This window comes from Sciurus carolinensis, chromosome 5, assembly GCF_902686445.1.
Source record: "Sciurus carolinensis chromosome 5, mSciCar1.2, whole genome shotgun sequence".
Taxonomy (NCBI): domain Eukaryota; kingdom Metazoa; phylum Chordata; class Mammalia; order Rodentia; family Sciuridae; genus Sciurus; species Sciurus carolinensis.
Genome location: NC_062217.1, coordinates 108719094 through 108734191, shown reverse-complemented (window position 1 = coordinate 108734191; position 15098 = coordinate 108719094). Strand labels below are relative to the sequence as shown.

Here is a 15098-nt window from a genome sequence, read left to right as displayed (position 1 = left end):
TTTATCATCTTAACCACTTTTTAGTGTATAGTAGCACTACTAGTATTAACAAATTGCACATTGTTTGGGGACAGATCTCTGGAAGAGTTCATCTTAGAAAACTAAAAATCTGTATTCCTTTAACAAAATCTCCTCCATGTACTTTAACACATTTGATAGCAGGAAAAGAATCACATATTAAATAGTAGATTATTCTATCTTTAGAAGGCAAATATATATTTCTGCTTACCAATTCATATATAAGGAAGACAGAATCCTATGTGGAACATTGGTGGTTAAAATTGTTGGTCAATAATTCATGACCTTATACTTGTTACTTCATACACAGATATGAGTAATAATAAGGGTTTGCTTCTTAATTTAAAAACCTTATCATGGAATTGGCCCATCACTATTGTCTATGTTCTATTCCCTTATAAGTATTAAGATTTACGGTCATTGAACGCCGTGGCAGCTTTTGAGATTTGCGTGGTTTCTTAGCAAGTAGACTCCGGCCTACACATACGGAACCATGTCTAAGGGACCTGCAGTCGGCGTTGATCTTGGCACCACCTACTCTTGTGTGGGTGTATTCCAACATGGAAAAGTGGAGATAATTGCCAATGATCAGGGGAACCGAACTACCCCAAGCTATGTCGCCTTCACCGACACTGAACGATTGATCGGTGATGCTGCAAAAAATCAGGTTGCAATGAACCCCACCAACAAAGTTTTTGATGCCAAACGTCTGACAGAACGTAGATTTGATGATGCAGTTGTCCAGTCTGATATGAAGCACTGGCCTTTTATGGTGGTGAATGATGCAGGCTGGCCCAAAGTTCAAGTAGAATACAAGGGAGAGACAAAAAGTTTCTATCCAGAGGAAGTGTCTTCCATGGTTCTGACAAAAATGAAGGAAATTGCAGAGGCCTACCTTGGGAAGACTGTTACCAATGCTGTGGTCACAGTGCCAGCATATTTCAATGACTCTCAGTGTCAGGCAACCAAAGATGCTGGAACCATTGCTGGTCTCAATGTGCTTAGGATAATCAATAAGCCAACTACCGCTGCTATTTCCTATGGTTTAGACAAAAAGATTGGAGCTGAAAGAAATGTGCTGATTTTCGATTTAGCAGGTGGCACTTTTGATGTGTCAATCCTCACTATGGAGGATGGAATCTTTGAGGTCAAATCCACAGCTGGAGACACCCACTTAGGTGGAAAAGACTTTGACAACCGTGTGGTCAATCATTTTATCACGGAGTTCAAGCGCAAGCATAAGAAGGACATCAGTGAGAACAAAAGAGCTGTCCTACATCTCCGTACTGCATGTGAAAGAGCTAAGTGTACCCTCTCTTCCAGCACTCAGGCCAGTATTGAGATTGATTCTCTCTATGAAGGAATCAACTTCTATACCTCCATTACCCGGGCTTGATTTGAAGAGTTGAACGCTGACCTGTTCCATGGCACCCTTGATCCTGTGGAAAAAGCTCTTAGAGATGCCAAACTAGACAAGTCACAGATTCATGATATTGTACTGGTGAGTGGTTCCACTTGTATCCCCAAGATTCAGAAGCTTCTGCATGACTTCTTCAATGGAAAAGAACTGAATAAATAGCATCAACCCTGATGAGTCTGTTGCTTATGGTGCAGCTGTCCAGGCAGCCATTTTATCTGGAGATAAATCTGAAAATGTTCAAGATTTGCTGCTCTTGGATGTCAGTCCTCTGTCCCTTGGTATTGAAACTGCTGGTGGAGTCATGACTGTACTCATCAAGCGTAATACCACCATTCCTACCAAGCAGACACAGACCTTCACAACCTACTCTGACAACCAGCCTGGTGTACTCATTCAGGTATATGAAGGTGAGCATGCTATGACCAAGGATAACAACCTGCTTGGCAAGTTTGAACTTACAGGCATACTTCCTGCACCCCGTGGTGTTCCTCAGATTGAAGTCACTTTTGATATTGATGCCAATGGCATCCTCAATGGCTCTGCTGTAGACAAGAGTACAGGAAAAGAGAACAAGATTACCATCACTAATGACAAAGGTCATTTGAGCAAGGAAGACATTGAGCGCATGGTCCAGGAAGCTGAGAAGTACAAAGCTGAAGACGAAAAGCAGAGGGATAAGGTGTCATCTAAGAACTCACTTGAGTCCTATGCATTCAACATGAAAGCAACTGTTGAAGATGGGAAGCTGCAAGGCAAGATAAATGATGACAAACAGAAGATTCTTGACAAATGTAATGAAATCATCAACTGGCTGGATAAGAATCAGATTGCAGAGAAAGAAGAATTTGAACATCAGCAGAAAGAGCTGGAGAAAGTCTGCAACCCCATCATTACCAAGCTGTACCAGAGTGCAGGAGGCATTCCAGGAGCTTTCCCTGGTGGGGGAGCTCCTCCTTCGGGTGGTGCTTCCTCTGGGCCCACCATTGAAGAGGTTGACTAAGCCAGCCCAATAATAGAAGTAGCATTGTTCCACAGTAAAATATGGAAGGGCCCAAATTTGTAGCAAATTCTGTGGCAGTTTTAAGGTTGCTGCTATAGTAAATTACTGGGCATTCTCAATACTTGAATATGGAACATGTACACAGGGAAAGGAAATAACATTGCACTTTATAAACACTGTATTGTAAGTGGAAAATGCAATGTCTTAAATAAAACTGTATTTAAAATTGAAAAAAAAAAGATTTACATAATGCCTCCAAATTAAAAACAAAAACAAAGCCTTTCTTCCTTCATGGCACTTAACTAAATAGGAAACAATGTGATGGAGAAACTAATTCAATTTGTAGTTAATATGATGTCCAAGATTTTGTCTCTAAATATAAGGATGCCATCTGAGATGCCTAAAGTAGACCTCAAATCTGCATAACCCCTTGGGGGGGAGTTAACAAAGAGAATTAAGTTACTCATTTAGGAAATTTGCCTTTCTTCTCAGAGACCCTAGATTTAAATGTTGCATACTCTTTGTCCAAAAGTCTTGTTATTTCACTGAACAAACTATTTTTTCTATTAATACTAAAAGCAACAGTTCTTGCACGAAGTCACAAATAATTTAAAGAAGAAGAATGTGAATGTAGCTTCATAGTCATTAGAGTAAAGGAGATTCATTCCATAGAGTGTCAGGTCAAATGCTTCATGCTTTGCTTTAATGGCTCTGTTCCTACTACCCCTTTCTGAGACAAATACAATAACAGTCCATTTTGTAGGGGGTCACCTTCTAAAACTATTGATTTTTCTAATAGGAATTCAGGAAGAACTTATGATATAACACACTGTGTTCTTACCTGTCCGTGACACTCTTAAAGAAACTAGCAATAATCGGTCATTAGGGAATGATCTGATGATTCTATTCCTTTCAGTAATATGGAGCATCTGCTTCACTATTAAAAAAATAAAAAACATATTTCACTATTCAAAAATGCTTTATTATTGATATAGTATGAGGAAAAACTCCAAACTTTTAGTATTTTCTTGAAGTAAAAATATAGTCAGCTGGCTGTCTATTTGAGGGTTCTGTACAGGAAAACCAACTGTGAGTCATATTAAAAAATTTTCATCTGTACTGAACACACATAGATTTTTTTTTGTTCATTGTTCCCTGAGCAATACAGTATAACAACTATTTCATAGCATTCAGATTTTATTAGATATGTCAAGTGATCTAGAGAGTAGGATTGTATAGAGTATGTGTAAATACTATAACATTTTATATAAGCAACTTGAGCAACAGCACATTTTAACACGCCAGGGGACCTGGAACCAATCCCTCACTGATCTAATCATATTACCAATATTAATAGCCATAAATAAATAAAAATTTAACCTTTACAATAAAATAGATGGAGTTTCAAAAAATGTAAACTACCGAACTTCATGGCAAATACTTGCTGAGACAGATATTTTAGTTCCTTAAATGATTAATTTAATATTTACCTATTCATTTTAACTATGGATGATGAATATAAAAAGATTTTTATAGGGTATTTTAATGCAAATCTTTCAAATATTCAAACTGCTTCTTTATTGTGTTTGGTATTAAAGGAAAGACCAAATTTGAAATCTATAATTTTACTTTACTAAATGCGATGTTAAAACTAAAACTTACTGTACATATCAGAATGATGCTTTTGGTAGCATAAGATATTTTATAATAAAATATTTTCATTCACAACTTTAGAAGGTACGACTCAGATCACCTATGTAGCATAGATACTAAGAGGAGGAAATGAACTAGATACCTACCTCCCTGTGTCTCATTTGTAACACCAAATAAAGTGTTACAAATTAAAAGAAAGTGCTTATGAAACTTAATTTAGAAGTAATACTTAATGACATCTAGTTGTTCATACCTTTTAATGCTTTTAATAATCACTTCAGTTTCTGTTTTTATTTTCAATGAGGGAATCAGACATGACAACTAGGAGGGCATCCTTCAACAGCAGTTTGAGGACAATTCCTCTTTTGATGCTATTGGAAAATGGCTATAATTGAGTAATAATTACATATTATTTCAATGTTTTATAAATAAAATATGTGTTATATTGTGCTGAAAGTTTTATTCTTTGCGTTTTATCCACAATGTATATGCCTGAGTTTACCTGTGATATTGTTGTTCACAAGAAAAAGCTTTTACAATCTGAACTATGACTTTGTGTTTCTGCATTTGTCACTCTTTGTTCCCTATCTCTGTGTTTCTCCATTTTTGTATCTTTCCATGTTTATGCCTCATTGTATATATTTCTCACTTCTCATAGTAACATTTTCAACCTTGCTAAAATAAAAATCTTGCTTGTCTTCATCATACTTATTTCAAATCCAACTGAACATCATTGTTCTGTAAAATCATAATTTATTCAATGATATAATATAGAATCAAATAGAGATATAGAAGGCAATATTCTTTAATTTACAATAAATTAAAGAGATGTACCTCTCACCTGGAATGCCAAACTACTGCTTGAAAATATTAGATTGTTTCTGAAAAGAAAATCACGGAAGGAATGGTGGTTTCAACATAGTCAGTCAATTTCCATTATCAGTTGGACCAGACAAGTACATTTTTAGCAGGATAAAGGAATTAGTTAATGCACTATAATTTCTGTATTTTCTGCCTTTCTTTCTGCAAAGGTATGCTGTGGTTTGATTAATAATTAAATACAAAACCTGAAGGAGTCTATCACAGGCAAAGTCTCTGAAAGAAGCAACTGTTCCCTTTGTGATCTCCTTCCCTTCTCTCATATGCTCACTCAGCTTTTAATGCCTTCTTTCCTCTCAAGAAACATCTCAGGGCATGAATATCACATGAGTAGCAAATTGACATACTGTATAGAGAAAACTAGTTATATAATTTTGATTAAAAATATTCTAGTACTATTCTAATTATTCAGGATTTAGATCTATTCTATTCTGCATTATTTTCCACTGAATTACCTCCCCTTATACTTAATCCTTCAGTAATTACTCAGTAATATGTAGATGATCTTATCAAATAAAGATTAAACATGCAGTCTTCTGTTTATTGAAAAGACAACTTTGAGACTATCACTTACTAAAATCTGTGCTTTAACTTACATAAAATGGGGCATAAGTTTGGATCCCCAGCTGTAGGGGCTCAGATTGAATATACAGGCAAACAACTAACGATAATAGCATTTTATATGGGCATAAATAACATGATTTAGAGTAATCCATTTATTTCCTATACCTATTATAGCACATTAAACCACAAACCTGGTAACTTGAAATAGTATAAATTTATTCTTACAGCTTTGGAGATCGAAATTCTGAAAGTAAGGTTTGGTCTGGCTGTGCTTCTTCTGAGGCATCTGAGGACAACCTGACTCCAGCTTCCAGAGTTTTGCTACCTTCTTTGGCTCATGATCCCTTCCCTTCATCACTCCAACCTCTTGATTCTCTTGCCATATCCTATATCTATTATAAGGACTGTTCTTATTAGGTAGGTCTATTCCAGAGAACACAGGATAATTTCCTCATCTCAGGATCCTTAATTTAAACACATCTACAAAGTCCCCTTCACCATATAAGTATACACATTCATAAATTCTGGAAGTAAGACATAGAAATCTTTGGAAGGCATTATTGAGCCTACCAAATTAGGATATGAAATATAGGGAAATGTTCAACCTTGGGGGAGGGAGAGGGAAGCATGTAGAAAACTCCATACAATAGACTTCCTTTGAAATCTCTTAAAGGAAAGATGAATCTTTGGTATGACTACAAAATTGTGAAGAACAGCAGACATGAAAAAGCTTCTCATAAAAGTGATTCACAATAGTCACTTTGGATGATTCTGTCCAATTCAGACATTCACTAAATCTAGACTATTATTATGGCACTTATTGCTGTCGAAGAGAATGATAATAGCCTGAGTCCAAATGATCAAGATTTACCCAAGAGATCCCTCGTGAAGGAAAAAGAAAAAAAAAAAAAAAAAAAAAAAAAGAAAGAGAAATTGAGAGAGCGAGAGAGAGAGAGAGAGAGAGAGAGAGAGAGAGAGAGAGAGAGACCTTTGAGACCTTTGCCAGTAAGATGAGGAGGTGAAATGGCCACTAAATAACAACTACAGTTCTATTCCAGTCATTTTTGAACTCTTGATTTAAACTTTTGCATCCATACTGCTTGCCATACCATCCTTATAGAAAACATTTATAAAAATCACACACATTATTTTTCTACACATCACCATAGCTTTTTTCTTCTGTGATTGCTTGTTCTCCTAAGATCATTACCATTATCATAGAGAGGAGAAATGGGTGTCCATCTCTTCATTACATGAATTTAGTTTATTTCCAATTCATCTAACTCTGGTGAGAAATAGTTGGGTAAGCTACTTGGAAACATTGCCAGAGGAATCAGCCTTTCCTCTTATCTTTTCATTGACCATATTCTGTTTCTCGAAATGCTGTTCTTAATTGTTGAAGAACTTTAAACTTCATGCTTTATATTCTGAGCTAAAACATTAGCATTGACAGAAGACCTGGGTTTGTGGTTTAATAGATGCATCCCATCCTGAAAGTTCTCCGGATCATTTCAAAGTCACCATGACAGGCCCTCTTTGTAGTCAAAGGCTTTGAACAGAGAGTGAAGTAAAATTATGTCTCAGTGTAGGGCAGAGTGCAGAGGTGAATTAAAACAGTGATGGGAACAGTATTAGGAAACACACTAGGAAAATGAAGTCAGTAAATTAAATGAACATCAGGGAAGTGAGCAAGGAGCAATAGAGGTGGAACTGACAGGATTATCTGACTCTTCACTAACATCTGGTCAGCCTGCTCAGAAGATTGTGTGCTAGGAGTCTATAGCATTTCACACCTGTCATGTAAGGGCTATGCAGCCACTTGAAACAAAATAAATTACAAAATACCAGAAAGTGTTGCTTATGAAGCACAAAGTTAAATGGTGTTTTATTGTTAACAATCAGTTGCATGCACATCCACAATAAATTAATTAAAATGATAACTGAGTAAATGGCAGACAGATTAGTAGAATAGAGCAAGGGGTGGGCAAGGAGAGGAGAAAGAGAGGTACTGGAGACTAAATTAGAATAAGATATATTTCATGCTTTTATAAATATGTCAAAATGAATTCTACTGTCATGTATAACTAAAAAGAACCAATATTTTAAAAAATCAGTTGCAATACATGAGGTGCATGAACTGGAAAATATTTTTGCCATATTTCTCACAATTATGACCCATCTGAATTCCCATTTGCATAAAACTCCTGGAAAATGGTTGTTTACAAGTTATATGAGAATGATTAGCTGAAGAAGACTAAAGCTTAATAGCCTATGCTCTTTATGCAGAAGAAGCCTCTGACAGTGTTACATTTTGAAGGAAGACTAACAAATTTCATAGATTATTGTGTAGTGAGTCCTAGAAATGACAGAGGAACAAACTAATTAGATGATTTTCCTTTGATATGAAAATAATGATACTGTGGTATAATCTATCATGATTTTTTGGTTAACTGGGTGCACTGGCACTCATCTGTAATCCCAGTGACTTGGGAGGCTGACCCAGGAGGACCATAAGTTTAAAGCCAGCCTAAGCAAAAATGAGGTCCTAAGCAACTCAGTGAGACCCTGTCACTAAATAAAATAGTGACACAGTGGTTGAGGGCCCCTAAGTTCAATCCCTAGTACCCGCCCCTCCAAAAAAGATATTTTTGGTAATAAATTCCAAAAATTCTGGAAAAGTTGATGATTAATTGAACAAAGTTTTCTGTGTTTTTTTAATCTCCCATGATTAGACCTTACATTGCTATATAAAAGTTTATAAAATTTATGTATTCATTGAAAGGTATAAAATAACAACATGAATATATCCAATGAACTTATTAATTTAATATATTAGGAGAAGAACAATGAAAAACTGAAAAATACATTTAAAATATTACAGGAAGGATATTTCTGACCATCACACAGAAAGTTATTAATGAAAATAGGTTGAGTAACTAAAAATAACAATGAGGGTAGGAAAAGCTAAGCCTAAAACAAAAATGTCATTTTAATTCATCAGGTTTCAATCACTGTGAGTTTTTAAAAGTGTGTTTTAGAAAAGGGCACCAGAAATGGTGAAATAAAATATTTCACTAAATGTGCTATTTAAAATTTCAAGAATGTCAGAAAAATAATAAAATTGACATATCTTACATATTGAGCACAATATTTAGAAAACAACTTCTGCATCTGAAAAATGATTGATCTAATAAATCCACTTTTGCAATTCAATTGAAATATAGAAACAGAATTTTTACTGACACATGCAGTTAGCATCAGATAACAAGCCAGGATAATTTATTGTTTTTTAAAATAAGATTTTAATGATATAAAGAAACTAAAAATTTAATGATCTTTTATGCTACTAAGGAAACTGTGAGAATCATATAACAAATATGTGTAATATGAACATTGAAATCTAGTTGTTTTTTTAAAAATATTTTTACTTGTTCCAATTTGTTGTACACTACAGTAGAATGCAGTTATTTATTTTCTGGTAATTTGCTCATATAAAACATATGTATATTTATATTTTTCTGAAATTCATGCATAATAGCACATATGTAAATGCTACTTACTTTTGTGCCCAAAAATTCCCCCAGGTTCTCATCATATGTATTCTCCCTAAAATTATATTTTTTAGAAGGGTAAAATGTCAATGCCTTGTCATATTTATTGTCTTATGACAGATTGTCATGTACCATACATAATTTTGCATAACTCTGTCATAACAGTATTAAAGTAAGTAATATGTTCAGTAATGTGAGTAATACTGATTAATTCTATGTCAACAATCAAATCATAGGTGACATTTTTGTTAAAGTTAGGTAGAATTTTAGTCTTCTTTTGCTTTAAGATATCACTATATATTATTCAATTTCTCTGCCATTGCAGTGAACCAAAGCTCTTTAATTTAATTTAATATGGAAGACAAAACATCTGTTTATTAGTATCATATGCAAAGTACAAGTCAATCATTATCATCAATATTTTACTTGGAAAAAAAACAACTTTTCCTTCCTTTTCCATTTTCACAGCGGACATAATCTTACAAGATCAAAACTATTTTTAGAAAAAAATATTTCCCAGGTTTTATCTTTTGATTTCTGGCTTGAAGGAGGTCAAGGTACAACTTTCTTTAGTTGTCTTGAATCTGGGCTCATCTGATCAGCCATGCCATCATATTCTTCAAGTTTGACTCCAACGAGATCAGAGTCATGTACCTAAAACCCACCAGTGCAAGGCAAGGTCGGTGCATGTCTGCCCTGATTCCCAAAATATCAGGCCTTGGATTTGTCCCCCAGTAAGATTGATGATGACATTACCAAGGCAACCAGAGAATGGAAGGGTCTGGGTATATATATATATATATATATATATATATATAATATATATAAATATAATAAATATAAATATATATATATAATATGTAACATGTATATTATGCACATATACATATATATGTGTTATATAGTGTATATTATGTATACACATATATATTATATATATAATATGTATCTCGGGTTTTAGAAGAATCAAAAGCAAATTCCTGTGCTACATAAGGGAGATATCACTGTACACTTACAGATAGGCATTTTAGCATTATCGATTTATCCCAACAACCATAGCATGACAATCTAAACCTGTTGAATTCATTTGTTAATATCCTGGTTATGTATTCATAAAACAAGTAGATTTATCCTAGTGGTAATGGACATTACCTGCATTTTAGTATTGGCGATTAATTTTATTATGTTAAGTATCAGCCTAGCATCAAGGCATTTAACAATAGAAAATGAATAAGTGTCAGCATGTGCCAACATTGCATTCTTTTACTAATATTTTTACAAAGGATTAAAATATTTTTCATCAATAAGTAGCTTATGACCCACAAAATAGTATATATTTATCTAATATAAGATATTTTCATCAAACATGTTTAAAGAAAATAGTAAAGGAAATACATAATAAGGCACAGAAAACACTTATTTACAAGAATAATAGAAGACTTGAAAGATAGGTGTAAGTTTAGTAATAAGTAGAGTATAAAGCAAAAATCTTTATGGTTCTGGAAGAACACCAGGAATGCTCTCCTGCCTTAAACAATTAGAAAACCTCAAACAATAAAATAATAGGCTTGAGACATTTGGCAATAGGAAGAAAAGCACAATGACTCCTGACAGAATGAAAATAAGAGTCTGTATCTTCAAGTGTCCCAGTCTTCTGACCGGAAAATGTTTGTTAGGCTGCATTTTACAGAATGAGAGCACACACAGAGTCTGGAAGTCTCACTGAGTAGGAGAAGCAGAGATTGGACTTTTAGAGTCAAAGAAGACAGAATTTGTGAGATAGTACAAGCTGGAAAATGCTGCACAGAGAAAACTCTGGTGATTTGTGGAAGGATCCTCTTAAGAGTTTTGCTGAATATTGATCTATGTGAGTATTTGAGGAATTACCAATGCCAGGCAAAGGACCTCAGAAAGGAGTAATTAGAGCAATCTTGATATCTAACAGATGCCCAGAATTTGCCCATATCACTCCTTTGTAGCACAAAGACCTCCTGCTACCCCAGAACAACTGGAATGTGGGACAAATTATGTCCTTCAAAAAAACATGGTGAAGCCCTGACCTCCGCTACCTGTGAATGTAACTTCTTTCGGAAATCACTAATTGTATTTAAAGTTTTTAAATCAATTTAGACTAATCCCATGAAAGTTAATTACAATCTGGAGCAAAGCCAAAAGCAAATTAAAATAATTCAAGTCATGTACAACCACAAGACTGGAAACCTAAATAGAACAAGTTATACTTTATGTACGTATATTCTGCCAAAATATATTGTACTGTCATGTATGACTAAACATTTTAAAAAATATAAAAAAGCAAAAATATCCATCAGTTTAAAACTCAAAGTATCTGTTATTTTATTGAACATTCCACACATGCAAGAAACAGAGAAAAAGGCCCTAAAAAGGACACAGAGAATAAAATTAGAAGACAAGGACAGAAAAACATTTTTATAAAACAATTTCGCATGCCCGAGAAAACTGAGAAAAGTAAAAACACATTGAGAAATAAAAACAAGATAACAAAGCAACTGAATTCAAACTTGTAGAAATGAAAAGTTCAGTACTTTAATGAAAACATATTGAGTGGAACGAATTTTTAAAAGATTGGGAAACCTCATTAGAAATAGCTTGAAATGATACAAAGAAAACTTTCTAAAAAAATGACCAAAGAATAAGTAAATTTTGGAAAAATTGCAAGTGATCTTAGCTTTGTATAGTTGGATCCCAGGAAGGGGTAAATGCAGGGGTGTAAAAAAAAATCATTTGGAGAAAATATGGCCACAGTGTACAGAATTAATGAAAACTATAAATACAAAAATTCAGAATCCTCAGGTAGCCATGACAAAGGGAAAGTGAAAAATACCACACCTGGGCATATTATCATTAAGTTGTTGAGAACAATGATAATGAGAAAGAAAAACAAACCCCAGAGACCTAAAAAGATTCATTTTGTAGAGCGAAACTAAAGTAAGAATGACATTAGACTGCTTGGCAGAAGCAATACAGCCAGTTGAAAGATAACTTCAATTTTTATACCATGAAAATAAATGTTTTTCAAAAACAAAGATGAAATGAAGACCTATTTAAAAATAGAAAAGTAGAATTTCAAATTAGTAGACCAGCAGTAATGAGAAATTTAAAGGAAGTTCTTTAAGAGTCAGAAATAAAAATTTCCAATGGAAATTTGGATCTACACAAATAAAAGGAACATCAGGCATATAAACATGCAGGCAAATAAGTATAAATGCTTCCTTTCCAATTTCTAATTGCTTTTAAACTACTTCATTGTCTAAATTAAATACAATGACAATGTATTGTGGATATATAAGACATTTAGAAGTAAAATGTCCAATAAAGTATAACAAAGGCAAGAGGGAAAGCATTATTATACTTGTTACATAGTATGAAGTTATATAATATTATTAGAAGGTCTATACTCATATGTTTTAGTTATGTACTAATTTGTACACTCTGAATAGACCTTTAAAATTATAGATGGATAGATATATAAGAGACATAGCCAACAAGTCAGTAATGGAGATAAAATCAAGTCATAAAACTTGAATAATTCAAATAGCCATGAGAACTTTTATATCAAATTCTAGAAAATCTAAACTAATTTATAATGTCACAATGCTAATCCATGACTGTGTAGGACTAAAGTAGGGCCCAGAGAAGTTCCTACAGGTAGGAACTACAAAGTGAAGCAAAGAAAACTTGGATATCTAGATAACATTAATTGTATTGCAGCAGTGATTTCATGGGTATGTGCATGTTATTGGTGATCGAATTGCATATATAAATAAATGCAAATAGTGTTAAATGAATTATAACAATAGATGTGATACAAATAATTTTAGATTAGTATAATTTAGGAAAAATTTTAAAAAGAGGAAAAAGAAAACAGAAAAAGGAATGGAAGGGAAAATAGAAGGCAAATAGCCATGTGCAAGATTTAAACATCATAATCATGCTATATACTCAAAAAGTAAAGAGGGTTCACCTTTGATATAAAAGCAAGACTCAAAAACATGCTGTCTACAATACATCCACTTTATTTATTTATTTACTTATTTATTTTTTGGTACTGGGGATTGAACTCAGGGGCACTGAATCACTGAGCCACATCCCCAGCCCTATTTTTGAATTTTATTTAGAGACAGGGTCCCACTGAGTTGCTTAGTGCCTCACTGTTGCTGAGGTTGGCTTTGAACTCAGGATCCTCCTGTCTCAGCTTCCAGAGCTGCTGGGACTACAACGGGGAGCCAACCACTTTAAATATTAATCAAAGTTACTTTAGAGGACAGTGATAGAAAACCATTTCATGGCAACCAATAATCAAATGGAAGATGGAGAGGACATAACAAGGTAAATTTGCATACAACTAATTAAAGAGATAAAAATGTATATTAAAGTGATTAATAGAACCAATAAAAGAAAGAACCAAATTCAAAATGATAAAGACTTTACAAATTTCTCCTTATAATTAAAAAAAAAACTGATTGACAACATGGATGAACCTGGAGTATATTATGTTAAGAGAAATAATTCAGGCACAGAAAAATAAATACTGCCTGATCCCACTCTTGTTTTGTATCTGAAATAAATAATTTAAAAAATAAGATCAATAATTAATTATATAAAAAATAAAGCTGGAAGACTGTGTTTTATTGTGACCAAGTGTGTATTTGAGGAAAAGAAAAAAAAATATTTAAAAGATCTGCAATTCCTTAAATAGCTATGACTAATAATCAGATACATGGATTAATTAAAATTTCTGCAAAATTAAAAAAAAAAATTGTTGAACTTGGAAGCAGAAAGTAGAATTGGGCCACCAGAATCTGAGTTATTGTGAGATGCTGGTCAAAATATAAAGATTTTGGTTACTCAGAAAGAATAAGTTTGGGAGACATATACTATAATATGGTATCATTAATAGCAATGTATTCTATATTTTATAATTGCTAAGTCAGTAGATTTTAAATGTTCTCACCACAGAAAATGAACTTGTGAGGTAAGAAATATGTTAATTAGCTTTATATATAATGTATGCACATCAAAATCTTTTTATAATATATAAATATAAATTTATATTTATATTGTATAGTAAAGGAATGCCCACATCAATAAAAGATTGATCTCTATGTCATGATCTTATTGTAATAAATCAAAAATTTTGAATTATGCTGTTTCCAAAATGATAGGTTCTAATTTTACCTTAGGGGGTGGGGTGGGAAACATGATAATTTTTACAAAGATATTATAAAATTTTATTTCAAAATGATGCTGATTCTATACTATTTAACTAATTTGCTTTCTGTTCCATTGTGGTTACTTGATGTCTTAAGAACTGACAGATGAAGCAAACCAGAGCTGATAATGTAGGCAAATTTCTTTAAAAAACATACTGAAAAGCAAAGGGTAACGTACAGTCTAAAGCAGAATGCAAAGTTTAACAAAATGCCAGTTGACTTCTAGGAATTACATAAAAGCTGTCACTCAGTAGGTGCCCATGAACCCTAACCATATGTGCTTGCATTGATTAATGACAAAATACAGAAAACATGTGCTTTTCAATCGAGAAAGCCAAACACTGTTAATGTCTGCAGACTGAATTTCACAAAGCAGCTTTTAAATGTTCCCATATAGCTAAAACTATAAGAAAAAACATAATGTTTAAACTCTGATCATTAAAACAGAAAGAGTACTACCTCTTATAAATCAATGTATTTGAGAAGGCGTAAAATTTGCAAAACTGAAGTAAATACATCAGTCATGTAATCAAGGAGATGAAATACTGATAATGACACTTCTAAAAATTTAAACATATTCTTAAACAAAAACCAATAAATAACAGAGTAGTGTACCATTTTCTAAATGGACTGATTTAGAAAATCTCTAGACTTTCTTGATGAGTAAAATAAAATCTCCACCCTCGTTCATACCATGAGGCAACAAATTCAATGACTTCCCAAAAATGTGCTTCCTGAAATTTTAATTCTATTTTTTTATC

At 33.3% G+C, this 15098-nt stretch overlaps 1 pseudogene; it reads left to right on the top strand.

Moving 5' to 3' along the window:
• Window positions 1–507: 507 nt before the first annotated feature.
• Window positions 508–2667, top strand: LOC124985116 (heat shock cognate 71 kDa protein-like; annotated as a pseudogene).
• The last annotated feature ends 12431 nt before the right edge of the window (window positions 2668–15098 follow it).